This window comes from Etheostoma spectabile, chromosome 4 (genome assembly GCF_008692095.1).
Source record: "Etheostoma spectabile isolate EspeVRDwgs_2016 chromosome 4, UIUC_Espe_1.0, whole genome shotgun sequence".
Classification (NCBI taxonomy): domain Eukaryota; kingdom Metazoa; phylum Chordata; class Actinopteri; order Perciformes; family Percidae; genus Etheostoma; species Etheostoma spectabile.
This window is the reverse complement of record NC_045736.1, coordinates 2613321-2624363: the sequence shown is the minus strand read 5'-3', so window position 1 is coordinate 2624363 and position 11043 is coordinate 2613321. Positions and strand designations below refer to the sequence as shown.

Below are 11043 nucleotides of genomic sequence, written 5' to 3'. Positions count from 1 at the left end.
ATTGGTGGGTCAGTTTCTTATATCATAGAAGTTAATAATGTAATTGCTGAATGCCCTAAAACCTGTTGATACTACAACAATGCAAGTTCTTAACCCTACATTTTGCACATATCATGCAAGACTTGATTTCTCCATTTTTTTTGCAAAAAAACTCTCCAGAAAGTGCCATTTAATGGTTTATTTTTCAAATTTTTTTCCTGGGGGGCATACCCCCAGACCCCCCTAGGAGAGCCCCATCCCCCCACATATACACAATCCCAATTTAAACCCTAAAGGATAAAGACCCAAAGAAATTGCTTTGTACGCAAAAATATTGGCCCCCCAAATCTCACTCCAAGGTTTGGGAAAGTTGGCAGCCCTGCTTAGGTTTTTATTTGCATATGGGTAAAATAAATCAGCTTTTTTTGCAAGTACTCCTGCACAAGGAAATCCTGAACATTTCGTATTGGACTGAAAGACGATTCCTTCACGTGCCTCTGTGTATGGGCTAGTCCTGACCTGTTGAGGGCATAAAGATTTGTGTCAGACATTTGATTTACAAATTACATCCTGAGGAGGAAGAAAACGTGTTTAGAAAATAATCAAAAGTAGAATTCTGCCTTGCCAAATGTTGACAGGGACAGCGCACAATTGAAGTAGTTTAACCATAGCTACATTTATCGACAAATCATTTTGGCTTACTAAATGTAGGTATCAAAACAATATTGCTTATACTGAGGGTGAAGGAGTTAGCAAATAAAGCTAAACTTCACCTGCTACAACATTCCTGCCGTGCTACAAGCTAACAAGCTAACTGTTAGACTTAGCAACAAGCTACAGAGTTAAATGAGATTTGCGCTATCACCAGTGATACAGTAACCATCGCTATCTTAGTTGTGTACGCTTGTTCTTAAAAAATGAAACAAATCCAGCAGGGATACTTACATGTCGAGCAGAAATGTGGCTAACGCTAGCTCAGAATCCGTGTTGAATCCTTTCAGGAGGCGTAGCTCCCTCCACCTCTGAAAAACCGCTTTGATGTTGACCCTCGTTTTATTTCGGGCTTGGTTTAATTCTTTTCTTTTTAGCTCGCTTTTCGTCATCGGTCTTCTTCTGTTTGCCCGTCTTTGTTTTCTGAGCAGGTGTCACTCGAGAAATTGGCAGTTTTCCTGAAAAGTTGTTTCTCCGCGATTAGCACAGCTGCAGTGCACTGGCAATCTTGAGCTTGAACACGGTACACGTTACTGTTATTTCTTTATTTATATTTTTGCTATCTGTGCAACTGTAACACAGAGTTTCCCTTCGGGAATCAATAAAGTATTTCTGATTCTGATTCTGATTCTGATAGTAAGGGTGATCAACATTGGGCGTATATATATTGGCAAGTATCACAGTGTTTCCTTGTATCTCTGCTAGTATCATAAGCATTCTGCCCTCCTCATCTTTGACCGGCCTCCTGAGCCTGAACTTCAAGCCTTTGTTAATCAATATAGCTACTCCTCAAATTTTAGATGATCCCGCACTAAAGGACACGTGTTCTACCCAGTCCCTACATAATTTATCCGATTCCTGGGGACAACAATGTGTTTCCTGCAAGAAAACCACATCTTGTTTTTTTTTGTTTTCAGATGTCCCAGTATTTTCTTTCTTTTAACTGGACAGCCCAAGCCATTCACACTCCAGGATGAATAACATAATGTCCTCCCACCGCTAGTCATAGCAGTCTTAATGTATTTTACTGTAGGATAATTGGCCTTTCTATTACAATATAAGATCCATGGTGCAACGTAAATTATACAGCTTGACAAGACAATGAGTAAAGAAAAAAAACATGATACCAATACCATAGTGATATCAATAAACAGCAGACTGCAAGCCAGTCTGGCACAAAGACCAACACAGACAGATGCAACATTATTAAAATAAAACAAACAGGTAAATCTCCTAGGCAGCCCGGAAGCCCACTGCCCTGAGTGTTGTATGTAAAATTGCGTTCAGATATTAAGTTTAGGAAAACATAAACATTTCTATACAAAAACAGAAATTGTTGGCAACACAGGCCCCGGAATATTATCAACTCAAACCTCAGCTTCAAAAAGATTTGTGACTTGCAGTGCCTGTACAAATTATCTGTCCATGTCCAAAAACAGGTCTGCAAATTGGCAGAAACTCACCCCCTATCTCACATACAGTTACTTTCCGGAACAGGCGGGCAGCAAGGTCTTGAGGTATTGCGCCCGGGTTGCATGTCGCACTGATGTATCTCAGCTTCTCTCGATGTACTCCATTGGTTTTCCCGGGTCATCAAACACTTGTGGACTTTGTCCACTGATGAAAATCTTCAAAAGTGCAGGACAGAGCATGCCAAATTTAATCTTGCACTCATGGAGTGCTTTCTCGCAGCATGAGAATGCTTCTCACTTCTTTTGCGTCTCTCTCGAGTACTCCGGGAAAATCATAATTTATTTTGAAGTTCCTGGTCGGGCGTTTCTTTCCCGGTGCTGCTTCCAGAATGGCTTGGCGATCTTTGTATTGTAGCAAGTGTGCCACAATTGTTCGACCATGAGACGTGTCCCCCGCTTCCAGACGTTTAACAATCTTGTGAGCGCGGCCCATCTCGATTCCCCCCTGGGGTTGATGCCAAGGGTCTCTGAGATAAACTCGTTTAAGAACGCAGACACATTATTCTTTTCAGCCGCCTCCGTGATTCCAGCGAATCTGAGGTTGTTGCTTCGGGATCGGTCTTCTGCTGCGGCCAGCCTGTCTGTTAGTAGTTGTATGTCCTCTTTAATGGCTGCCGATCTGATGTTAGCTTGCTCGTCTTCTATCTTACTCCCTCGACCTTCCACTTCTGTAATGCAAGAAATGAGGGAGGAGAGATTTGTCTTCATTGGGCTCAGAGACCGGCAAATTTCTTTCAGATCCGTCGTTTCTTCTAATATCTTGCTCACCATCCCGTGAATCTGAGCCATATGAGGCAGTGCTAGCTGTGGAATCTGTGCTAGCTGCTCCTCCCTTCGTGAACATGTTGAGCTGAGTCTGTGCGGCTGAGCGAAGTTTTCTTTGTTCAATCTTACTGTCAGAAGACAACATTTTGCCTTCTTCTGACGTGTAGAGTTCCACGTAGACTATAGAAGAAAGGTACCTGAACGTATTTTAGGATATATTAAGGATTGTCAACCCAGAAGGCAGCAGGAGCACACGTTTCAAGCTGCCATCCCTTATCCCTGCATCACTGGACTCCTTTTCTTTTGTAGTCTTAAAACTAGTCAGTGTTTTCATAAAAAAAGATTTCTTCAACAAATAATAGCCATTGGTCTTTTGACAGTGGCGCTCCCTTCACCCAGTTCCCTGTAATAGCTTTTTAACGATTTTAACTAAGTATCTGTCTCTTCCATTACACTTTACTCAGAGAAATTACTGAGATTAATTAAAGAAAAAAAACTAAAGAGCTACGTCAAATGATCCACACTTTTCCTGGGGTTGATGACCTCTAATAGATTTGGTCTTTATCTATTAGTTGTGCTACTGTATGTATTTCATTTTTTGGAGATGACTTATGTTGTATTGTCTATAGAAGAACTGAATGTCCACATCATCCAAAGAAATTTGCAAGTTTAATATAAACCGGCAGGCATGACATCTTGGTAAGTTACTCACATGCAGTCTTGTATAAAGTACTTGCAAGCAATGCTTTAAGTAAAAGTACAAGTATCTTATCAGAAAATTATCCTTAGAATGTTACTTGAGGAAAAGTCTTAATGTATGTAATATTTGCTGTACTTAAGTATTATGAGTAATGTTCTGATATTAAATGTACTTAAGTAAAAGTAAGGAAAAAAATACTTTGATTATAAACTTTATGGCCAAAAGTGAGTAACATTATCTTCACCACCACTGTTGTCGGGGTGCTCATCATCTGTTACCATGGCGGCAGAGCCTGCACCAGGTGCTTCCATGACACTCTCAGTCTTTATCCTCCCTTCTCTTCTTCTTTATTTTTGGCCTATGTTTTTATTATTTTTAATGTTTTTGCTGCTTGGCAACCACCAACTGTCACCAACTGGAACGGAGGGTGCATTATCCTGGCAATTTAGGAGCAATGATTCGCCAAACCTGATTTTTTTTCCAGTGTTACAAATTTCTACTGATTTTATTTTGTAGTAACAAAGTCAATATATGTGAATTATAGATATGTGAAAATTCTACTCAGGTACAGTATTTGTACTTCCTTACATCAAAACCTTGCTCACATTTCTATGGCTCTCGTCAACTTTTCCGGTCTATGTGTTGTCAACCTCCTGAACATACTCTGACTCAGAACTCAATGTAATAGAGCCTCCTGCTGGAACATCCCTTATTAGCAGATATCTTCTCAAACAGGGTAAGGAAATGAACTATTATTCTTGATAGGTAAGTAACAACGATGCAGCGTACAGATATGCTCCTTAAATTCTGTTTTTAAGAACTTGATTATTAATGCGTGAATCGGCTCTTTATCCAAATCTGCCTGTAAGCTTAACATCTTCCACCCATCTGAATGAATTATTTTCTCTGATTTGGAGACCTGCATGGACGTTTAACTGTCCCTGTCCCTGTAAGCTCCATTGCTTTTTAAATGATGTATTGTATGAATGCAGCCTATGAGTGTTTTTTTTATAATGATTTAGCCTACTTTAATGATTAGATTGCTGCTTGTAAACCTTTCTGCACAGATATGTCACTGCAGCTGATGTTGTCGGATATCGAAAGCGCAAAACTAACTGTAAACTTGAATGAGGAAACAGAAATAATCCTTATGAAGGTAAGCAGCTGTTCCTCAAGCTTTTCTTAGACGCACCTACAAATGAAGCTGTCTGTCCGACAACAGCTCTGATATGTTCACATTTTAGAAAACGTCATTATTTTCCATTCCATTCCATTTCCATTCCATATTTTGTGTATTATTTCACCCACGTGCTATTAATCAGAATGTTAATTTTTATTATCTGACCAGTCCAATCAGTAAAGTTCATTAAACCCCGGAGCCGCGGATATTATCTCTCTCTCTCTCTCTCTCTCTCTCTCTGGTTCTCTCTCTCTCTTTCCTCCGTTCGCTCTGGCAGGCCTCTTTGTTTACATGCCGCAGCTGAAAAGTCTTCAGCAGAGGATACATAAGTGTATCCTTGGTTATGACCCCTCCGAGGAGCCTCCTCGATGCTCAAGCCTCACTCCTTGATGTGCATTTTAGGAATGGGGACGTCCTTCAACATGACGCGCTGAGAATGATTTCCGTTTTTTTTTTTCAGGTGTTTTCACAAGCCGGAATATCGAGGAGTTGAGGAAGTACACATTTGAGAATTGGGAAAGGCCAATCGTCTTTTCTAAGAGTAGAAATGTATCGTTTTGTCTCAATCTTAGAAAGCTAAACTTATTTCTGAGTTCTTCTTCTCTAACTCTACACTGTTAGACTTTGCTGTAATTTCTACAGTTACTTACCACAAATGGCCCAGTAAAATACCATAATTTTCTTTTCCGGTTAATTACTGTAATAAACATTGCATTATGGGTATTGACATTTCATTTACAGTGCTTTACTGTATATTTTGAATTTGCGGTACACTGTTAAACTCTACTGTATTTCTACAGTTACTTACCACAAAATGCCCAGTAAAATATCGTAATTTTCTTTTCCGGTTCATTACTGTAATATGCATTGCATTATGGGTAGTAACATTTGATTTACAGTGATTTACTGTATTTTTTGAATATGCGGTAGTCTGTTGTAAAACAACAGCAGTAGTGATACTGTAGTTAAATAAGACAGACTTCAATAAAATATTTAGTTAATGTTAAAGAAGCATAGAAATTAAATGGAAAAATAAAATATCTCTATACAATTAAATTATTTCATTTTATAAAGATATTTTACATTTATATTTACATTTATTATGCTTTTAGCTGCGAAGGTAATTTAAATTTTGTGATATGACCTCACGACTTCAAAAGAATAGCGGGTAGATACTTCAAAGGTGTTGAAAGAAGTAGCGGCTCGAGACATCAAAGGAGTACCGCTTTGGTCCGTGCGCAGCAGAGTCCGGTCACACACTCTACTCAGAGAGAGCTGGAGCAGCTTAAGGTAAGATCAATCTTTGCTAATTCTGTGACATTAAAATCTCTGCTGATAGCCTTCGCAAGCGGCGATGTTAGCTTACCGACCTGTGTCATAGCTGGGCTAGAGCAAGCTGTTAACTAGCTTCCCCCCGAAGGAAAACCAGACGCGCTCCAACCTAACATTTTCCCATGGTGAGGATTAGCTAGCTCTAATTACGACGTTCGGTAAAGCTAACACTACTCGTTTTACATTCGCTGTTCGGCACATCTTTTTTATTTGTCACACCATTGTCTGAAATACAATGTAACCCATATTCTGGGAGTTTAAGGTCGGTTCTGCTAGCTTATGAGCTTGCTGTTGCCGTATTTTGGCTAACATTACCTCCGGTTAATGCTAACGTTAAACTCCCAATTCTGTTGGTTGGTTTGTCAGTGTTTTAGAATGATTAAGCACAACTTATTACAGCTATATTTGTGTAGTTTCTTTAGCTAAAAAAGACGTGTGGTAAATTTAATTCATCGTTAACCACATTAAGCTCTAGTTTTGGTGGCAAATTCAGTGCCTCCAGCATTTATGGAGAGCAGTTTTTTGCCTTAGCTTCAGGGTTTGGCCACTTAAAACCATCGTGATGTCCAGCAAAGATTTGCCTCAGTGCCTTACTTTGCAGTAGTATTATTGCTTTCTACCATGGTTTATGGTGGAAAAGAAAAGTATGTATTTTCCAAGCCCCTTGAACTTAAATTTGACAGATTGTTAAACAAATTATTTAAGGACTCTTTATAATGACATAGTGATTAACTTTTAATACATCACATAACATTCTGTGTTATTCTAACAATATAAGAGTTACCTACATTATACTGGTTACCTGCATACTAATGCATGCATTTTTTTATCTTGTTGTAATTGTATTTATAACCCCATGCATGCACTTTAAAAAATAATTTTTCATCATTTCAAATGTAGAACAACAACCAGTGACTGGAACAACTGAGAGAGATGGGAGGAAGAAGAAAGCTGGAAGAAGGCTTGACCCCATGACCCACAGGAGCACATGATCCCTTTCAACAATCTATCCTCATACAACAAAAAGTATGTACAGGTATACGTTTTGCAACCTGTGTACTCAAGAATTAGAAATATTCTGTAGACATGTGAAAAAACATCACTAACGGCAAACTATAGGTTTTCTTGTGGAAATGAGCAATGTCCCACTTCCTTTAAACAGGAACCACAAACACATACGTGTGTGTGTGTGTGTGTGTGTGTGTGTGTGTGTGTGTGAATAAAGGGCTGTATTTAAAGATGACTGCTCTTGATTATGAAAATCTTAAACCTGTTTTTCTTTTAAGATTCTTCTTAAGGATCAACCCAGATGAGGGCACCAAGTGCACTGGTAGAGTGGGTACAAGCTACAAGACGGGAAGAGTCGTCCAAAGAAAGGTGACGAATATGTGCTCCAGAGTCACCACTTCTCCACGGCTCACCGAATTTGAGTGGATGACATCAAACAGGTAAGCATTTCTTGTGTGATGTAAAATAGTTAACATCAGAAAAATGATTACACAGTACGATGAAGTGGTGCGGCTACGTACCCTTCCTGCTCAACAATGACACAACTAAATCATCCTGAATTACCACGTGGTAAGTAGAGGTACAGTTAGCAGCAAAAGCTACTAAGTGTTGTTTTAATTTTAGTTTTCTTATGTTTTTTTTGTTAAGTGACTGATAAGAATAAAAATCTTGAAGTTGGTGTCAGTACTGAGCAGAGAACACTGGGACCTGCAGCTTTCAAACCGGGTTCTAATGTAATCATATAGGGCAAATGTGCGTCGTCAATTTCGTCCACTAAAAGTTCTGTTTTTTTGCCACTGATGGTGTCAACATATTATTTAAGTTTCTGACACCCTTTGGAAAGGATCCTAACAGAGATTAACCTTTTCTTAAAGAGGAAGATCCTTAGTTAGATCAGTTTTGTGAAACGGCTCCAAAATCATCATCACCAAACCCATCGACAGACAGCAAAAGAAAGTAGAAAGAACCTTTGAATATCTGGGGACTTCACTACTGGTGATTATTTGATACTGTCATATTCTGTTTAGCACAAGTTTTAAGTTTGTTAACAGTTTAGATGAGAAAAACTCAGATCTTCTCTGCTTCTCATACAGTCCAGTATGGACCACCCACCAGAGCATCTCTGGATTGGAGGCTCCATCTTGGCCTCTCTGTCGCCTTCCAGAAGATGTGGATCAGCAAACAACAGTACCATGGGTCCGGCCTCCACAAATCCTTCTAAGCAGACTGTCTCTTCCAAAGCCAACAACTTCAGCTTTGTGGTAACACACACCACATTTTGTATACATTTGCAAATACAGGTTATTTAGTTTTCTCGGATTTAAATGTTCAATTCGTTTGAGAGTCAATTCAAATGGTAACTACATTGTTCAGACTGTATTGCCTCTGAATGCTGCCCAGTGTTTTGGCGTATATTAGACACGTTTTAGATATCACTTGTATGTCAACTTTCTGTTCTTTGCACTTCAGAGTAAAAATATCTGTTCCTGATGTTTTACCTGAAAAAAAAATGTATTACTTTGTACATGGGCTAAAGTCAATTATTTGGAATTTATTAAATTCAATAGAATTTATGTAAAATATTTAAAATTGTTGTACAGCCAATGCCAATAGTAAAACATGTGAACCACAATTACAATAAAACATAATACAGCAAGACAATTTCAGTATTATTTAGCAAATTGTAATTATAATAGGATTACTGTAAGGGTATTATACAGTAAAACTAAGTTACAGTAAGGGTACTTTTTCTACTGTAAAACTAAGGTACAGTAAAGGTATTATATTACTGTAAAACTAAGGTACAGTAAGGGTATTTTTACTACTGTAAAACTAAGGTACAGTAAGAGTATTATACTGTAAAACTAAGTTACAGTAAGGGTATTCTAATACTGTAAAACTAAGTTACAGTAAGGGTATTATACTGTAAAAAACATTTACGGTTATGATACTGTAATCGGGTAGTTACAGTAACTTACTGGCAACGTGTTGCCAGTAAGTTACAGTAAGGGTATTATACTGTAAAAAGCAATTACAGTTATGATACTGTAATCGCGTAGTTACAGTAACTTACTGGCAACACGTTGCCAGTAAGTTACCGCAAAAATACAATAAAAAGTCTAACAGTGTAGTTAGTTCAGCTCACAGTGTAGGCTTGTTGGTCCATTTTCCCCACTGCATTGTCGCCTCATGTCCTCTTCCTTCCCTTTCATTGCAAACTGCTCTTGAGCTGTCCTCCCTGTCATCACTAAGGATTGAGCATTTGTAATATATTTATATATATTATATATATATACACTACCGGTCAAAAGTTTGGGGTCACTTACAAATTTCTATTCCACTCCATTATAGACAGAATACCAGCTGATCTGAGTGGGGGGGCTGATCTTTAATGCAATATGTACATTACCCATTATCAGCAACCATTCATTTAATCATCCAAAGACACATTCTGTTTACTAATCTGATATCATTTAAAAAAACTTACTAGAAAAACACTGGCAAACCCTTTTGCACATATGTCAGCACATAATGTAATCTGAAAACGGCTGCCCTGGTTAAAAAAACAATGCAACTGATCTCAGCTGGTATTCTGTCTATAATGGAGTACAATGGAAATTGTGTGACCCCAAACTTTTGACCGGTAGTGTATATATTTATATATATGTATACTATATATATATATATATATATATATATATATTTGATGTTTTTTTCTATCAACTTGAGCAAGGTAACAATAAGGCAAACCTTTGCCCCTTAATCCTACCGTGGGGTCCAGACCTCATGAATGGCCCAAATACGTTTTTATAAAACTGACATGCAGATGGTTGTTGACTTCCAGAACATTTGTGTTGCTGCACGTTGCAATCTGCCTAGACAGCTAAGGCAAATTGATTCCGCTGGTAGAACCACTGCTGCCTCTCCACTTTCTCAAGAGCTCTCTACCAGTTTTTCAAGTGGTTCAATCTTTCCGGGGAACCATCTATGAATTTGTCATGTATACTAATTTGTGGGAGAAAAACTGAAGTATCATCTTTAATTCACTTACTCTATATTTTGTGTACTTTAATAGAGCTGTCGCGTCAGTACAAAACCAGAGCAGTAAACCGATACAAGGCAAAGAGACCAACACAGATCAGTCTTTATCCAAACCTACTGCACGGTGGAGTGCTGAGTTTGGTATACTGCACTATTTAAGGTGAGATCTGCTCTATCTGCTGTGTGTACAGCATTTAAACAGGACACATTGTACAATAATTGCATTTATCATGTTAATACATTTGTAGGAACTATTAAAGCCGCATTATCTTCAATGGTAAAAAGAATTGAAACTCCTGAGGAACCCAACAAGACATCTTCTGCTTATGTTCAAGGCTCCATTTTGGAGATTAATGAAGCTTTTTTTAAACATTGATGTGACAAGGTCAAGATTTCTCAGAGCTGAATAATAATAGTAACACTGCACGGGGCGTCTTTCCATGGACAGCTCTCACTCAGACATCTCTCCATTTAGTGCATGCATAGGTGAACATCATCACATTCAAGCTTGTGTGTAATGTGTGTAATAACAACAAATTGTGTAAAAATTGTGTGTAAATTGTAATTTCACCTTGCTGGATTAATAAAGTATACATTATAATTATTATACAATTATGTACAGGAAGTTGTCCAAAGTCCAACTCATCATGGTTAAAGTGAATCAATGTGTACTCAAGGAATTAATTTTATGTAACTAACCCGACCTCAGAAAAACAGGAAAGATAAGTAGTTGCTGAGTTTGAGTGAATAAAGTATTTCATCCTCTGTTCTTGACACATGCATATTGCTTCATTGATGGCCTTTGTGTATGTCGAGGTCAGAAAATGAACAGAAAGCTGTGTTGTTTCCACCTG

At 38.2% G+C, this 11043-nt stretch overlaps 1 long non-coding RNA gene across 1 annotated transcript; it reads left to right on the top strand.

Annotated features, from left to right (window-relative positions):
- Positions 1 to 5961: 5961 nt before the first annotated feature.
- LOC116687524 (uncharacterized) lies at positions 5962 to 7543 on the top strand. Its single transcript, XR_004331574.1, has 3 exons — positions 5962 to 6097; positions 7040 to 7165; positions 7426 to 7543. It is a non-coding gene; the product is annotated as an uncharacterized LOC116687524 (long non-coding RNA).
- Positions 7544 to 11043: the final 3500 nt, after the last annotated feature.